We start from the raw sequence: 19,179 nt of genomic DNA on the forward strand, positions 1-19,179 counted from the left end.
AAAGTAATCATTGCTGAACACCATCTGGGGTTATGGTATAAGATGTGAGATATCTTCGTGAGGTTCTGTTTTAAAAGAGAATGAAAACACATTCCTTGGGAAATATTTAAATGAAAGTAGTCCAATGCTGGAGACGTAGTTCAGCAACATAGCACCTACCTGGCAAGTGCGAGGTCGTGAGTTCAATTCCAGGTACCACAAAAAAGAAAGAAAGAAAGAAAGAAAGAAAGAAAGAAAGAAAGAAAGGGAGAGAGATAAAGAGAGAGAGAGACAGAGAAAGAAAGAAAGAAAGAAAGAAAGAAAGAAAGAAAGAAAAAAAGAAGAAAAGAAAGCAGTCCAAGGAAGTACATTTTAATTGCATCTTCCTCACTTTCACAAAATCATGCTCATGAACTAAGCCCTTCCTTGCTTATCAAGCTATGTTCCCCAAGACTGGCAAAAGGGTGATAAGGTTACAGGGATAATATCAGAGACTTCAAATATGATATAAGGGAAATACTATAACTCCCAACCTGTTAGAGGACTGATACACTGAGTTTGTGTTCTCTAATAATCAAAGAATGAATTCTAAGAATGACAGAGGTTAAGAGTAGGAAGATATTTATTAAAAGATAGCTCATAGCGGGCCAGGGATATAGCTCAGTGGCACAGTGCCTGCCTGGAAAGTGTTCGATTCCTAGTACCACATACACACAAAAAGATAGCTCCTATCAGAGGAACAGGAGCGGTCCTGAATGGGCAGCCCGAGGACCCCACTTTATAGAGAAATTTTACAGAGCAATGCCCATGTGGGTACAATGTAGTTTACAGATATGATTAACCAATGAGGATACAAGTATAGTTGCTTAAGTAATAGTGATCCAATGGGGAAACAAGTCATATAAGAATAGTGCATGGAAAGAATAAAGACTTTTTGTAGGAAACGATGGGTCCAGAGGTCTTGGTCACCCACCAGGGTGATTGATGTCTATTGGACTGGTGTTTGTCCTTCGAGGAAGTATACATGGCTGGTCATCTTGTCTTTATCTTGAGGCCTGGTCTCCAGCCACAGCTGAGATGTATTCTGCCTTTTCTAGCTCCCTAGAGAGCCTATCCCAGCAAGTGTGTCTCCAGCCACAGCTGAGATGTATTCTGCCTTTTCTAGCTCCCTAGAGAGCCTATCCCTATTTGGCTGCCTATAATATTTCCGCCTAGCTTAGCTGTCTGTCATAATAGGACAAGCCAAGATAACACCGCCACCACATGGTGTCCCCAGCCTGCTCTGCTGACCTACGGATTGTGGATCCCCCTCTCCCTGTGAGGACAAAACCTGTCATGTCAAGACTCTTTGACAGCTGGAGGTTGTTGCCTTTCTTTGTATTGTTTCCACAGACCATCATTTTTCCAGGAAGAGGATTTCAAATTCAGTATCTGACTTTCAGAGATGAATAAACTGGGATTCAGAAAACCTTCGGGTCTTAGTTCACTGCCCTACACAACCTTGTGTTAGAAAGGCAACTTCTTTTCCTGCAGCTGAACTAAATTACACAGGGAATTTTTGGATTTATTACCATTCTTTTTATTAATTGTTAATTCAAAAACTATTAATCATTAATTCAAGAGGCCCAGGATTGGGCTGCCCCCTCCTCACTTCCAGAGCAGTTGGGACCAAAGGGTAGGGCCACCACCCAGGTGGGTCCACAAGGCAGGGCCACCCTATAGGCCCACAGGATGGAGCAGGGAACCAAGCCTTAAAATGTAATGGGATTTGCTCTGCTAGGCTTTGGACTTATTTGGGACCTGTGACCATTTTTCCCTCACCAATTTCTCCCTTTTGGAGTAGAACATCTATCCCAGGCCTGTCCCAGCATTATATTGTGGAAAAGAATAACTTCTCTGGTGCTAGAGGTTCCCAGCTGCAGGTGAATTTCATTTCAGGATGAATCAAACCTCAAGCCTCATCTATTCCTGATTTAGATGAAATTTAGCTGATAACTTTGTACTTAGGGTTAATGATGGAATGAGCCAACTTTGGGGCTTTTGGGATAAAGTGAATGTATTTTGCATGTGAAAAAGATGAGGATTTGAGGGAGCTGAAAGTCCAGTGCTATGAGCTGAACTGCATCCCTCCCATCCAAATGGTGAAGACTGAAACCTTAGAATGTGAGTGTCTTGGAGACGGGGGCTTCAAAAAGTAATTAAATTAAAACTGCAATACTTTCCTCTTTATTGTCAGAGAATATGTTCCAAGACCCCAAGTGGAGGACAGAAACTACAGACAGTTCAAGACCCTATGTAGCTATACACTACGTTTTTCCCATTGCTACATAGTACTGGAGTTACTTTGTCCTTCCATGTTTTATGCCCTTGTGCTTCCTTTCAACACTCCTCTTGTCCTTTGGCACTATTATTAAGTAAAATAAGGTTTGATTGGAAACAAGCACAGCAACACTATGGCAGTCCATCTGATAACCAAGGTAGCTACTGAGTGACTAACAGGTGGGAAGTGCATACAGTATGGATACACTGGGCAGAAGGATCATTCACACTCTGGGTTCAAGGAGTGGGATGGTGCAAGATTTCATCATGCTACTGAAAATGCCATGCATTTAACTGATGAACTGTTTATTTCTGGAGTTTTTCATTTAATATTTTTGAAACAGGGTTGACCACAGATGAATGAAACTACAGAAAGTAAAACTGAGATAAGGGTGATTCCAACTCAATATATGATGGGTCCTTATAAGAAGGTGAAATTCAGGCACACATAAGTGGAAGGAAAAACCACATTAAGACAGAGGAAGAAGACAGTTCTATGCACCAAGTTAAGAGGCCTCAGAAGACACCGACTTTGCGAATACCTGGTCTCAGACTTCCAGTCTCCAGAACTATGAGAAAAATACATTTGTGTTGTTTAAACCACCCACTCTGCCTTTTTGTTATGGCAGCCTTAGCAAACTAATATGCTGTAGTTCTAATCTTGCACACTAACACTGGCTTCATGATTTTGTTATTTTTATTGTTTCTGGCTGCTATAAAACACTGCAGATTCATGTTGAGGGCCTAAAACTCTAGGGATTTTTTTTTTTTACAGAATATGCTTCCATTGTATAATAAAGAATTTGCTGGCCTTGGTCCCTGGTTCCTGAGATATAATTTCCAATCCTGTAGCATTTCCTGGGGGGCTAGAAGACTTTGTTACACATGGTGGGCTCCTCAATCACACCTGAGCGTATGCTGACGCGGTGACTCAGGCTAGGTCTGCTCATGAGAGAAAGACCAACCCGTGATGGAGGGTTGGGACTGAAAGCCAGTTTAACTCCTGGGAGGAGAAGTGGGCTGGAGATTAAACTTCATCATGTATTCAGTGATGTTTACATAATGAAACCCAAACTGACAACTCTGAACCCTGTAAAATCTCCACACACGGGGGCTCAGGTGAAGCCCCTGGTTGGTGTCACATGCAGGGAAGGTAACACAGCCTATTCCTTAGGGATAGGTCATAGAAACTCTGTGTTCAGACCTTCCATATCTTATCCTACTGGTCTTTCTATACTGCTAGCTCTGTTTTGTATCCTTTAGAAGCAAATTGTGCAGTACTTCCTTGAGTTCAACAAATCATTCTAAGATATCACCACATCCTAGAGGATTGCAAAGCCCCTGAATTTTTGTCAGTTGGTCAGAGTGTGGGCAGCCTGAAGACTTCCAATCTTGCTGCTGGGGTCTGAAGTGAGGACAGTCCAGTGGGAAACTCTCCTGACCTTTTAGCATCTGCAGTATCTCCAGGTAGTGGACATCAGAATTGCTCTGTAGTATATGCAGTTTGCACGTCAGGATGTTGTTACCCTTGTGGTTAACTTTTTAAAAAATGTTATTGATTAATTGTATTCTGATCATAAAAGTATACATTTTGTAGAAAATATTTTAATATAGAAAATATTGCCGAGAAAGTAGTAACTAGTTATAATTCCATAAGGCTAATACAACCACTGTTAAAATTTAGAGTGTTTGGACCCTGTCATCTAATTACCCACCCCATCTAGCAAAAAAAATTGAAATCACACTGTGTTTTGGGTTTGGATCCTCAGTAAACATTATATCATCATATTTTCCCACACTGTTGAAACTTCACCAGAAACATCTTTAATGATTCAGTTTTTCTTGTATGTACCATTATATCACACACACGGTCACACACACATGCTTGCACACACACACATGCTCACACACACGCACATACTCACACACACATATTCTCCTTTGGGACCATCAGCATTCACCACCTATATCTACTAGATATCAGTAATATAGTACCAAACATGATAAATCAAATCTTTCATCCTCAAAGAGTTGCCTTTCCAATGGGGAAAACTAAAAATAATAACAATGACAAGGAAAACATACAATATTCTGACAGGTGTGTGAGAAAAGAGAAAACAAGGAGCTCCAGGTCAATTTGATAAATAAAACACATGCATACACTTTAATCTCTCTGGAAACATCACTGGGATCACAGTAAAGGAATTTTTTTCTAAGACATAATCTTGTAGACTCAGGAGAACAGGAGAGGAGTTAAAAAAAAAACCACAGAAAGTGTAAATCAGAGAGACATACAATTAACAAGTATTGCAAAACTAAGCCAGATGACACCCACACTCAGCTCAGTGTATGTCCCAGAACTCCCAGAAGGTACACAGAGTACAAGTGCCAGGTGTTTCTTGACCAAGAGGCAGAGAAACACAATAATGAGAGGTGGTTCTCTCCTAAGATACAAAGCCTCTCTACTCTGCGGGGCATCTGCCCTCCCCATCATTAAAGGACTGCAGACTGGTTCTCTGAAGAGAACCTCTGGGCAGGAGGACATGAGAGAGTGCCATTCTGAGAACAGGGCACTGAGTGAACTTGTGCTTAGTGCGTGCTAAATGTTGAAGCTTCTCTTCTCCTCACCTCACCCTTACTAGTTACCTGCCCCAATCTCGTTCCCAGAATACCAGCAGCCAAACTCTTATCCACCAGGAAGAAGACTAGGGAGTCTTTTGGCTCAAGAGGAAAAGTCAGAGACACTGAGATGGGCGGTTCCTGAACAACAGGCCCACCCAACACTCTGCACATTGAAACTCAGTCAGTCAGCTCACAAATCCAGGCAGAGCTTCCACACAGCTTTAGCAACTCAGCTGGAACTCATTAGCAGATATCAAGAGTTAAAAGACACCGAAGGACCTAAACAAATAGGAAAGTAATATGGGATAAAACAGAGACCAAGAAATGGGAAGAAGAATTCAAGACAAAATAAAACAAAAAATTATTAGCAGGCTAGGGTGGTAGCTCAGTGGTACAGCATTTGCCGGGCATTTGTGAAGCTGAGGGTTTCATCCTTCACATCACAAAATGATGATGATGATGATGATGATGATGACGACAATGATGATTATGATATGACAATGGAAAGACTCAGAAATACTTTATAGCATTGAAACAAGTATAGTCAAGCGGGGGAGGGAGGAGGCCAAGGGAACAAAGGAAGAGCTCCCATAAGTTACAAACCTGATAGCAGAAATGAAAAACTTACTTAGAAGACTGAGTTGAGGAAATCCACTCCAAAGTAGAAGAAAAAGACAGTAAAATGGAAAACAGAAATAGAGGACAATTCCATGCTGTTCAACTCCTGAATAACAGGGTTCCAAGAAAGAACAGAGATAATAGAGTGAGGGGAAAAAGTCAATGAAATGTTTTCTGAGAACTTCCTGGAATCAATGGACATGAATTTACAAAATGAAAAGATTCACAAGTGCCTTATATAATAGATTCAATCTTTCAATCAATAGATAGTAAATGCCTACGAGGTGCCAGGTAATATTTTAGGCTCTGAGAATAAAGAGCAAATGAAACTGACCAACACTCTTGCCCTCGTGGAATGCACATGTTAAAAGGCTACTGGATTAATCCAGAGGGGTTTCACTGATTGGTAGGGCAGGGCAGAGCTAAGCCACATACAGGTCAGATCCTGGCGATAAGTTATAAGCTATACACTGGCTATAAGTGAGATATGGCTAATGGCAGGTAGGGTTTACTGATCACTTAGAGGCAGAGTCTGAAAGACAGGAGTTAATGTCAAGTTACGAATGACCCTAAGCCAACTGGAAGAAAGGAACTGTCATTTCAGAGGTAGGAAAAACTCAGAGAAGACCAAGTTCTTTCGTGGAGTGAGATAGCAAGTAGGATTTAGAACTTGGTTTGGAACCTACAAAACTTGACATGCCAATTACATACCCAGGTAGAAATATCACTAAGCAATTGGATAAAGGGGTATAGAGTATAAGAGGGAAGTCTGGGCTAGAGATAAAAATCTGGGTATCATCATTTTCTCTTCTAGGCCTTCCCATGTCTTGCTGCCTTGATCAGCCAAAAACATTCATTCTGTCCTGTGTTAGTACTGTATTCTGCTGTGATTTGCCCCTCTAGCATGGTGACAGATCATGGTCAAGTTATAAAGAGAATATTGAGCAGTTCAGTTCCTCTATTTTCCTGATGGATTCACAATAGCTGGTTTTGGGTGCCTCAGTGTAAAACATATTCATGAATGTAAAATACCCCACGACCCAGATGAGATAACATTAAAATTAACCATTTGATGAGCTCTATTAGTAGTATGTCTCAAATCTAGTTTTCCCTTCACCTAATATCTCTCTGCTTTTACTTGATAATCCCCCCTACGTGGTTAAGTGGAAGCAAATCCCACCTAAGCTTCAGAGTGTACCCTGATTAGTCCAAACAAACCAAAACATTGCCAAAGAACAGTTTAAGACTGTACTGCACCTCGAAAAGTAGTTCTGGCCAACAAAATGTGGGAAGATATCAGCTAGGACTTCTTACTCTCAAAAGAAAGAGTGTTTCCTTTTTTTCATACAGAAAGGGACAACATCCAGAGAAACGGAGACCTATCTTCTCCCTGGCCTTCATGGTCAGGAAGAAGAGAAGATGGAACAGAAAGGAAAGCATTTTCCCATATTGTTGGGAATTCTAGTTTTCCTTTTTTTTTTTTTTTTTGTCTTTTTGGGACAGGGTCTCGCTATGCAGTTCAGGCTAGCCTTGAGCTCACTTTGTAGTCCAGGCTGGTCTCGAACTCACAGCAATCCTCCTGCCTCAGCCTCCCAAGTCTGGGATTACAGGTGTGCACCACCATGCCCAGCGAGAATTCTAGTTTTTCACTATTAGGAATGTTGTTGACAGGAATTTGAAAAACTAGGTAACAACCCAGGACTTTTCTGTATGTCATGGCCTCTAATATCTTTTATAACTTGATCCAGCTACTCATAGTCTCTCCCCTTAGCTGTGGGTCAGAGCTTAGTTTTCCAGGTCCACCACTAGTGTCTCCGTCCAGGATACTGACTGAGTGTTGAATAGCCTTGTCACCAAAGACTTCCTTCTGAGGGGATTTTATTGTTTTTTTTTTTTTTTCCTACCTAATATTCCTTGTGTCCTTCTTTACCTAACAATATCAGGTTTCTTTGAATAATCTTCCCCCATTCTATATGGTTCCCTACTTTAATCACAAACTTCCTGTGCCCCTTTCCAATCTGTATTTGGCCACTGAGATTCTCTTTCTAGGGAACTGGAATCTTGAACAGGAACACAGGTTAGGGAATAATTGAAGCAGATTTATTTCCTGACTGACTCCTGAAGAGATTGCCTTTACTTCCCCATGCAAGACACTTGGTGTTCCCGATTCCTTTTTTACTTGAGGTCTGATCTTCTAATTCTTTCTTTAATTCCATGTTTTACTCACTAGTCATCCAATAAGTGCTTCTTTTGCTAAGTTAGTCATAGCTTCTCTAGCTTGCAACCAAAGAATCCTGAAACAGCCATCCACAAATTTCCACAAGCAATAATTTATTATTAAATGAATTAATGAATAATTGTTGAATGAATAGATCTTTTTAATAGTGTTCTTTGGTGTACAGTTGGTTATGGCAGCTGTGAGTTTGCCTGGCTGTACAATTTTGTTTTTGTACCAGGAATTGAACTCAGTACCTCAGGTTTGCCAGGCAGGCACGGTGCTGGTGAGCTATATCCCAGGCCCTGTACAATTATCATATAGTAATCTTGTTTTTAGCCACATCCTGAGCACCACTTGCCAAAGCTCACATTTTTGAGTAAGAGACACTCCCTTGTCTTTCAGTATAAAGGCTGTCTCTGAATGGGAAAGCTATCAGGCCACGGAGTGTGATGGTGGCTGGCAGGCAAACATGCGGTGCTCCTCTCCCGCTAATGACCTCCACTACGCCCAGCGCACACCACTAGGACATTCCCTTGGGCTTTGTGGGTGAAAAGGAGTCCATGCACTTGTACACCCCATGAAAGGTGTTCTAATAGTGCTACTTAAGAAACTGTGAAGTCTGATCATGACACCAATAATGACATTGAAGGGGCATGGAAAAAGTCTAAATGTCTTTTGCCTTTCCTCCTTCTTCTAATAGTACTGTTTACTGTGATTTTTGTTTTTTTCCCTAAAGCCTGAAAGCACTAGAATAGAAAGGGGCTTAAATGGAAAGTCGTTGCCTTAAGTTCAGAAGTCCAGGTGCCTCCTGCCTTTCTCCTAGCGTGCCACTAGTCATTAAGGATCAGATAGTCTCAGATCAAAATAGCTAGAGCACATATGTACCAAAACATCATGTGTACCCCAATGTATGCATAGTTATTAGGTGTCAGTTAAAAGTTAAAATGAAGAGAAAACATAACCACATACTCACCAAATTCCATGACCTGATATTGGCTCAATATCCTTTATCTCAAGTCAGGTACTAGAGTGTTAAAGGTCCTTCAGATTTTCTGTTCAGAGGCTTCTGGCTGTGATAAAGAATAAGACAAGTTTAAGTTCAGGGAAGAAATCAGCAGAGATCTGAGAAGGAAGGAAGGACAGTTACTGTTCAGTTAATACTTACGGAAGGAACAAATGCAGGCAGACTAGAGGAGATGAGGAAAACACTGGATCCAGTTCTGCTCTGAAATCACTGCTTCCCACTACACCATTCTGGTTCTTTTGCTTTTCTGTATTTTTGAAAATATTCAAAACAGTACACCCATAAGGTCACTACACATGAAGAAATTAAACCCTGGTCAAAAAAAGTGTAAGTGATATAGGCAGGATATGTGCCCGTGAGTATGAGGAAACCTTGGCCAGGTAAAGCCCCCAGCTGACCAGCAATGGGCCCTACTGGGGAGCAGTGGGAAGGACCAATGAGGACCCTAGGTAAACCCATGAGTGGCCCTAACCAGATTAATTTTATTTGTTAAATAATATAGAAAACATTCATAACCATTAAAACGAGAAAAAGTTTCTTGTTTTAAGGATCACTATAGGAATAATGCAAATTAGAGTTGTTATGGCTTGCTACATCCCCCAGAGGCTATGTATTAGAAATTTATTCTCTCATGTAATAGTTGCTGGTGCCCAGTAAAGAAGTGAGCAGGAGCTGTGAGCTCTGCCCTCATGAATGGATGGACTAAGGTTGTTCTCACTGGAGACGGGTAGTTACTAATAAAATAGATTTGTTATAAAACAAACTCACCCACTCTTGACCTTCTGCCTTCTTCCCCTGAATGGTACCATGTCAAGATGCCTGGGCCTATTTTTACATAATGGAATATTACTCAGCTATAAGGAAAGATAAACTTGAGGCTTTTATAGGTGAATGGATGCACCTAGAGACCATACTCATAAGTGAAATGTCAGACTCACATGTGTAAACATTGTATTGTCTCCCTAGTATAGTATAAATACCTGAAAGAGTAAATAAAATCTAAAAGGTACAATAGATACTGTGAAAGGGAAAGAAACTGCTCAAAAGGAGAGAACAACTGAGATGAGGGAAAAGAGAAAAGAAAGTAAGAAGGGAAAAATATGAATTTATATACACACAAGATAGCTAAGATAATTGCACTACTAATTTCTATGGCTTTATTTAAAGGAACAGTTAATGTTTAACTGTTTGATCAATCTTATATACCTATATTTGTTTATCTGAGTAACCAATTTGAAGATAACAATATGTAATACAACAACCATTGTTAATTTCCTATCACCTTGTCTGAAATCCTTTATTGCTTTTATGTTGTTTTATTTATGTCCGTATGTTTGTTAATATGTTTTGGTTCTTTTATCTTTAAAATAAAAAAAAAGGATGCCAGGGCCATGCTCTTGGACCTCCAACCTCCAGAACCATGAGCCAAATAAATCCCTATTCTTCAGAAATCATACAACCTTAGGTATTCTGCTCTAGTAGCAAAAATGGACTAAGATAAAATTGCTGAAAAGAGAATTGGGAGTGATTAGAAACGTATCTGGAATTTTCTCTTCAATCTGTGTGATTATTCTCTCCTGAGATCCTTGACGATTTACGTTTTTGTGTGGGGCATCAGAGAAGGCCTCTCAGCATCACCAGCTAGCAGGGGAGACCCACTGCAGCTTTCTCCAGCAGTAAGTACTCGGCCATATCTTCTGCTTCTCTCTTATCATGGCAAAAGAACAAAAGGACCTGTAACATATTGTAGTTGCCAAATGCCGCCTCCATTGTCCACTACCAGGGATGACTGGGGTAGCCTTCTTATCTGATAAAAGCAAGAGACAAAATTTGATTTTTCCCCTTCTATTCTTACCAACTATTGCTAGTGGATAATACGCAGTGGATTTAGTACCCTGAGACACTAAACTCTTATAAGTAAGTAACAGAGCTCCAAAAGGCCCATGTCCTGCCCAACTAAGTGGAAATCTATGCACATTTGATTTCTTGGACTCTTCCTCTAAATACTATGACTGGGGCTGGCGATATAGCTCAGTGGTGCAGTGCCTGCCTAGCAAGCGCAAGGTCCTGAGTTCAATTACCGGTACCAAAAATAAAAAAGTACTATGACTGGAGAAGTGTAAGGACAGAGACTTGATGATGATAACACGAACAACACTGCATCTCACTAAACAAAACACCTTCTCTTCCAAGCTCTTCTCTTCCCAGGCACTAAGGCCCTTATACATAAACGCTGGCAGGGCCTGGAATGAGCACCGGAAGAGAGAAGCAGCCTTTCACAGTCAAACAAGGAGCCCGGGAAGTTACCTGGTTTGGTGAGCCTTCTTGCAGGAAGAAAAAGAGAAAACGTGGGAGGAGCCGGGGTCCGTCCCTGTGAGGGTCACCTTGCACCGCCATTTCTTCCAGACCAGGACCCACCCCAGTGGCTGTTCCAACCTCGCTCACCACTCATACAGTCTTCTCCAGAAACTACTGGCCCAGCACATTCCCTTCATACTGCAGGATTATGTAAAACCCCACACCCAGAGGACAAATGGTGACCGGAGAAAGGCTTCCATTTCATTTTAATGACCTGATTCTCATCCCTGTGCCCACAAAACCTGTTCATCTGTCTGTATCCATCTCCACCTTGGTCCGTGACCCTCACTGCTCCTGGGGAAGAGGACTCAAACTGCACATCCACATGGAAGCTCCATGCAGGATGAGGGCTGTCTATGAAAACCCGCAGGCCATTATGCAAGTTGGTTTTTCAGAACTAAACGTGCCTCCCTGGAGAGCCGTCCATCCTCCGGTACAGAGTACAGTACTGGGCAAGTGCACTCCGCCGGACCCATACCACGGACCAAGAGACACACAGTTTTGGGGCTGGGCCTTGGCCATTCTCAATCTCTTAAGGCCAGCATGTGTCTTGGTGGGGTGGCCTCTGTCACCAGCGCCAGTTCTAGGGGTCAGAATGCTTACATTTTTCTACAAACTTTTAGAAATATGCGTCTTCCTTCTTGTTTTCCAGAATTGACTCTTTTTTTGTTTTGTTTTGTTTTTTGGTTTTTCTGCGGTACCGGGAACCGAACTCACAATCTTGCACTTGCCAGGCAGGCGCTTTTGCCGCTGAGCTAAATCCCCAGCCCCCCAGAATTGACTCTATCAACAGCAAGAATACAAGAGTCTTCCCTGATGTCTCATGCAGCCTTTCCCCTTTGCCCCCTGCACCATCTCATATCTTGCTCCATCTGGACCTTTATCACTTAAATTCTTCTTCCACTGACACGGGCAACTGCTTAATCCCCAAATGCACACCACAGTTTCTGCTGAGGGCTTTGGACGCATATTCATAACTATACTATCAAAGTCTCTCCTCTCCATATTGCCAGGTGTCTTCTTGGAGTTTGGGTCACGGGTGACTCTGAAGTCACATATGACTTGGGACATTGTGATGTTCACTGACGTAAAGGAGTGTCTGAGCTGCAGCTCAAATCTTCCTCCCAGGGAGCTGGTCTTACACTTCTGAAAACGAGCTTTACATTTTGATCCCTGTGGTTTCCACTCGGAACCAGGAAACTCTGCAAAAGGGTTGGCTGTTTCTCCTCTCAACTCAAGACCTCTGACAGAGATGTAAAAGTCAGGCTGGGCCTGCCAGCAAGTGTTTTTAGCCTGTCTGGGTAAACTCTACCTATTTATTTGAAGAAGAGTCCCACTTTTCCCAGAAAATTGATGTGTGAAGGTGCTGGCCTGTGGAACCCCTTTAAAAACTTATAGCATCTTCTTTGGGACATTTCCACAATTCACCACCTGAAAAAACTTGGACCATGCTTGTTTGCACATACTAGATTTTGTATCAGCTACAGTTAGAACTAAACAAAAGGTTTTCCCAATAGTTCTGAAAGTAATCCCTACAATCCCTTCTTACTTTTCACCTGCAGAATCTGGGCAGGCTAGGACACTAACCTTAAGTGTTCTTCAGTCACTATCTTAGTCCATTTTCTGTTTCCATAACAAAATACCTGAGGTTGGGACATTTATAAAGAAAAGAGGTTTATTTAGCTCACAGTTTTGAAGGCTAAAAGTCCAAGATTGGGTAGACTGTTCACCTTATAGTGGATACTATCAGCATGGTGGGAATGTGTACAGAAGAGATCAGATGGTAAGACAAGAAATCAGAGAGACTCAGGGGCCATGCTAGCTCTTTTTATAACAACCTTCTCTCATGAGAACTAACTGAAATCCCATAAGAACTACATTAAATCTTTCCAAAAGCATGTCCCCCAGTGACAGAATCTCCCTCCACCACTAGCTGCCCCTCACTTTTTTTTTGTAGTGGAGGGGATGGAACCCAGGGCCTCACATGCTAGGCAAGTCTTCTACCCTTGAGACACACCCCAGCCTTAGGCCCCACCTCAGTACTGCCACACTGAGGACATCTCCAGCACATGTGACTCTTCGGGTGACACATGCAGACCATATTCAAATCATAGTCAACACCATCTTGGTGGCTTACCGAGTGAGTGCAGGGAAATTGCAGGGCAGCTCCAGAAAGATAACCCAATTTCCTTGGAAAAATAGGGAGCCTGTGGAGATCGTAAGGTGCCATCAACGGTCCCTTCTTAGTCTTGGGTTGATGTCTGGATGAGTCTTTGCCCTTATCTCCCAAGGAGACCTTTCCCCACCAGGCTTGATGTCCAACCCCACGGTGATCCTCTAGTCTCTTTTGGGATATGACTGAGTCCTCTGACCACCGACGAGAAGGACAGTTCTCTATCTCATGCCCTGTTAGCTCCACCCTGTCCATCTACTTCCCACCTCTCTACCACCAGCAGATGCCAACAAAGACAGAGTTTCCCTACACTGGGCCTCACATATCTATACTCTCAGGAGCTCTGGGAGGCAGTAAGACTATCATTCCTTGTTTATCACTCCCTGATGATTAGGTAAGTTAAACATTCAGGGCTCTAAGTCCTGAGTCACTGCTTGCAACGTATGTATGCATAACAGCATCATTGTGGGACGCATTCCTTTGCCTTAAGGAATTAACCCACCTATGGCGAGCCCTTCAGCAAGTGCTAACTTCACTGTAAACATTGTCTGCCAATGCCACCATCCAGACACCCGCTTAACCGTGCAAACCACTCTATAAGAGTAGGAAAGACTTTCCTCAGAGCACAGTGTCTCTGCAGCACCGTTGGCAATCTGGGCTAGACAGCTCTTTGTCAGGGAGTGGGAAGGAGCTGCCCTGTGCACTGTGGGACGTTTAGCAGCATCCCCAGCTTCTAGTTGCTAGATGAATAGCATCCTCCACTCCACCTGTAACCAACAAAAATGTCCCAGACATTGCCAAACACTGCTTGGGGAGGCTGGCAAACTGCCTATTGCTGGGGACCACTACCCTAAGCTGCATACTTCCAGTTTTTTCCTGCTTCTGAGCTGGAGTTCCTAGGAGGCTGAAGTCTCTGGTGCAAAACCCTTTTGCACTGTGACACTTTGTAGTGCTGTGCTTGCTGGGACAAGTGCCTACACCCACACAGGCTCTCTCTCAGCACTTGGCTTGGTCTGTTCCAACCACTATAACCATGCACCATAGGCTTAGTAGCTTAGGAGCAACAGAAGGTATTTTATCTTAGTTCTGGAGACTGAAATCTGGTAACAGAGAAGCAAGAATGTGAAAGGTGACGAGCTCCAAGATTTTCTTTCTCCCTACCTTATAGTCACCTGAATTTTTATTTTCAATCACAGTAAGTTTGCATGAACATTCAAGTTGCAAACAAATTGAAGAAGTAGCTCATGTGTCTGCTGGATATTGTCACAGCTGTGCTGCTGTGCACTTACTGTACAGCGGGGGACTTTCTGTATTTTTCTGTATTTGTTTTTTTTATGTTTTACATTGTATGTTGGCATCCAAGGTATGGAAGACTCACTTTGTCGGTCTTATGAACAAATCCAACCTATGAACATTCTCCTGGAAAGAGCTGGTTTGTAAGTCGAGGACTTACTGTATTTATAATGCTCATTATGTGCAAGGTAAAAGATTTTATAAATACTACCTCCCTGTCTAACGACCACTTTGCCCCCCACTCCCACTTCCCTGATGTGGTCAGGGGAGCTACTCAGAGTCCCTGCCCTTGAATCCAGAATTATAAACAAGAAATTCCGGGAATGTTCCCCCTGGGTATCTGTAACATTGACTCTGCAGCTATTGGAGATCAGGTGCTCCACTCTGTACACTAAATGGCAGAGGAAGACAGCATGCAGAGCCCAAGAGAAGACAGAAATACATGGATGAGGGCAGAGATGAGCGGCAGAGAAGGGTCTCACATGCAGGTTCCAGTTCCCGGCTCATTCCCAAGGTCAGGATGAGATCCCAGGAACACGTCTGGATCTTTACAATAATCTCTCATGTTCAGTTTAACATAGATTAAGTTACTTTTGATTTGAAAGTTAGTGGGAAAATGAAAACCAATTTATAGACATTTAGTTAGAAAAGCTGTTATTTATTTATTTATTTATTTATTTAGTCCCAGGAACTGAACCCACAGCCTCACTGTCACTTAGTTGCCCAGGCTGACTCAGACTTATGACCTTCCCGCCTCAGTCTCAGCAGTGCTCTGCTCACAGTTATGTGTTACAAAGCTGGCTAGAAGCACTTTTATTGGCATTCATGTATAATACATGCTTTGTGTTGCCACTGTAAAGAAAATTATTCTGTCATTTCTATGTATGTTAAAGATCTGGACATAAATCAACAAATTCCATGAGGCTGAAGTCTCAGTGTTCTTTCTTGCCCTTTTGAGTAAGGGGTTGAAGGAAGAAGCTAGAAGTGGAAAACTGTGCGGCTGGTAAGCAAGCCAGTCTCCTCCCAGGAGACAGCAGGCTCTAGCTCCAGGCCCGGCGGATAGGGCGGTGGGAAGGGGTGGGTAAGTGTGAAAAAGCAAGCATCAGGGGGAGCATGGTGGACTCCACAAAGCCATGAAGAATAGGTCTATCAGCGTCTAAGGATCAGTACCAGGGCTGTTGTCCTTCCACATCGTCCAATCCACATCATGTGCATGTTCTTTGCTATTTAGTGTCTAACATCTATTCAACTAATATTTACTAGATGTCTGCTGTGGGCCATGTAACCGTAGACAGAGACATAAGATGGGAAGGGATCCAATTGTTTTTATACCAGCTGATTTCATATTGATCTGGAAGGTATTTTCCTAAAAGACTGGAAGAGAAAGTCCACTCAACAATTCTGATAGCTGCTTCCTTTGGCCCTTCTAATGATCCTGGCCCTGTGCTAAGTGTGTTCTATGCCTTAGCTCATTGCATATGCTGGCTGAGTTACTTCTTTGTCACCGAGACACAATATGCACACTCTCGATTTAAAGGAGGAGAGGTTTATTTTGGCTTGCAGTTCCAGTGTCTGTGCAGAAACGGCACAGTGGAAGGGCGTGGGCGGAGAAAACTGCTCACATCATGGCAGCCAGGAAGCAAGAGGAGAAAGGAGCCAGGGAGGGAGAGAGACCCTTCCCGGTCACATGCCCAGTGACCCTCTCCCCCCAAGCCCCAGCTCCTAACAGCACATTTGGCATTCAGTACGGCACCCCCATGATTAATCACTGTCCAGACGCATTAGGCTTCGGGGGCCTCCCAGGTCTAAATCATAACACACGCATGAGGACCCTCTTGGGAAGAGGGCATTACTTCCTCAGTCTCAAAAACACACTGAAGCACAGAGTGGAAGGGAAAGCACCCCAGGTCCCAGAGCCAGTACTCGGCAGAGCCCTGACTTGGCCATTCTGACATCAGGACCTGTGCTTCCAATCCTACACTGTCTGAGAATGGTGCTGACCTTGAAGTATCAGCTGGACAAGATGGAGCCTTTCACTGGGAGGGACTATAAGGGCCAAGCCTGAACCCCGCCCCCCCACACACACCTTCAAGATTAAGGCAAGCCGGGCACTCCACAGAGAAGCCAAGCCGGGCACTCCCTTGGCCAACAGTCCAGGCTTTCTTGGAGAGATGAACTGCATGGGCAATCCATCATCGGCTGACTGTGGCGCCGGCTGCGGGCCCTTGGGGCCTGTGCTTGACTCCATTAACATCATTTAGTTTTTAGACTTTTCCTAATTAAGAAAGGTTCCCACCAGCAACAGCAAAAATCCTCACCACCTCTTTCATTATCCCAGCTTTTCTTCCCCTTAATTACTATTGAGTTCTTGGCTGATTAAATTAGTTTTTGAGATCCTTTCTGAAATCTTGGGGAAATTATCTAAAAATCATGAAATCAATTCCCTTACGCTGTTTTAATCTTTTATGCCCTCTGCTCAAAGAGGGATGGGCAGACAAGTGCAGGCCCTCTGAGAAGTGTGCAGCCCTACACTGTTTGCCAGCCTTCTACGGCCTTTGTGGACCATCTGGGTCAATTTCCTTCCAAGTAAATGAAATGCAAATAAAAATTCCAGCAGTTTTTCAGCTGCCGGCTGCCCAGCTGATTAGCATGACAGAGGCTGGGAGATGAGGCCTGACCCGGTGCACTTCCCGTCATCTCATTAAGTTGTAACTCCACCGCGGCTGCATTCATGGTGTTTATTGATGCTGAAAGGCGTCTTTATCCAAAACTAGCTAAATTCACATTCAGAGTTTTTACTTGGAAGTCTTGCCCGCTTCAGCATCCACATGAAAGTGAACCTATTGTGGCCGGCTCATGTGTCCCGCTGATTCTGAAACAATCTGGTTTCCCCAAAAATGTTGATTTCCCAAGTTTGCATCCTTCCATCCTACTCCCCCCAACCCCAAAAGGCAGGGGACACACAGTGCAGGAGGAGGTAGCAGTGAGCGTGGGAGGAATTCCTAAAGTCAAGTTCTCCAGGGCGCTGGGAAGTGAAGCCCAGATGATTCTAAGGTCTGTAGGACGGGCAAAAGCGGCCACCGCTCCAGGCCCTGCAAGGCATTCTCACCTGGGCGCTGGTTTCTTACAGACAGCCGGCTCGGCACATGGCCCCATCAATGGCTGTGACTCCTGCTTCTCATCTTCTTGATCCCTCTTCTCAGAGAAAGGCAGTGTCCCTCCTGAATGCTCCTCACTGCATATGGAAACACCATGTCCGTAGCCTTGGTTTACTGTAGGGTCCTCACGGTGTTAGGGCCTTGGCATGTGAACCAGGCAATGACTTCCTGTGACCAAGGATGGGAGACCCCAAGGCTCTGTGGCCTTCTGCCCATTTTCATCCAAGCACCCAAGAGAATACTTCAGGGGAGAAAAAGAGGTATTTGTGTTTGGAAATTGGAAATAAGAGGACAGGAAATGAAATTCAAGAGTGAGAAGTCACTGGTATTTGTGATTCTTTTGTTGCCCCTCAAATGACACAAACTGATCAAAATTCAATCTCTCTGACTCCTCTGGGGTAACAAACGGGGAGAGATCTTTGAAATGAAGTTGAACGAATGGTTTTGTTGTGATGACTTTTTTTTAAATATGAAATTAAAGCCTGATGCTTTTCATAGACTCTGGTTAGCATTTAGCCAACTGGATGTGCATGGATTTTTATGTGGTAAAATTGTTAGTGTCCTTCAAAATGCACAACTGAGATCTTTAGCAGATCAGAGAATTAATTTTCCCTCTTTCTTTCTTTCTTTCTTTCTTTCTTTCTTTCTTTCTTTCTTTCTTTCTTTCTTTCTTTCTTTTGTCTTTCTTTCTTCCTTTCTTTTTTCTTTCTTTCTTTCTTTTGCTCTCTCTTTCTCTCTCTCTTCTTTCTTTCTTTCTCTTTTTCTTTCTCTCTCTCCTTTCTCTCTCTTCTTTCTTTCTTTCTCTCTCTCTCTCTCCTTTCTTTCTTTCTTTCTCTTGTTTCTTTTATAGTGCTGGGAATCTAACCAAGGGCCTCATGTATGGCAGGCAACTGCTCTACCCCTGAGTTACAGTCTCAGCCCCAGAAAATATTTTTTTAAATTACGTAAATAACATTGGACCTGTTATAACACCTTCACCAGTCTACAAATCCATCTTAATCTTTTGCACGTAGGATCTGTGCTAAGGATATAACGTTTAACATGTTTTTATTAAAATCAATTTCTACACTCATTTTTCTCTTAGGGCTCTTTGAATATCTCAGGGCCTAAATTAGTAAGTTGGGCATGTTGTGGGTCAGCTCAGATCTGACTGGCTGTTGATGAGTATGTTTTGTTTCTATTTCGGTTGACCAACAAGGGGCGAGGGATGAATCAGGGCTGAGAATGACTAGCCACCCACAGGGGCTGTGCAGAAGGATTGTCATTTCTCCCTATGACCAGCACAACCCATACGCTTGTAACTTGCACCAATGAACCGAGTACCAGGATGCAACTCTTGTAGATGGAAAAGGCTGGCCACCTTCCTGCAGCTGCAATGCAGGGCCTCAGCTTTGAGAGTCATAACGGTTTCTTTTTT

The sequence above is a fragment of the Chinchilla lanigera genome, unplaced genomic scaffold (genome assembly GCF_000276665.1).
Source record: "Chinchilla lanigera isolate Chin_1 unplaced genomic scaffold, ChiLan1.0 scaffold00096, whole genome shotgun sequence".
Classification (NCBI taxonomy): Eukaryota; Metazoa; Chordata; class Mammalia; order Rodentia; family Chinchillidae; genus Chinchilla; species Chinchilla lanigera.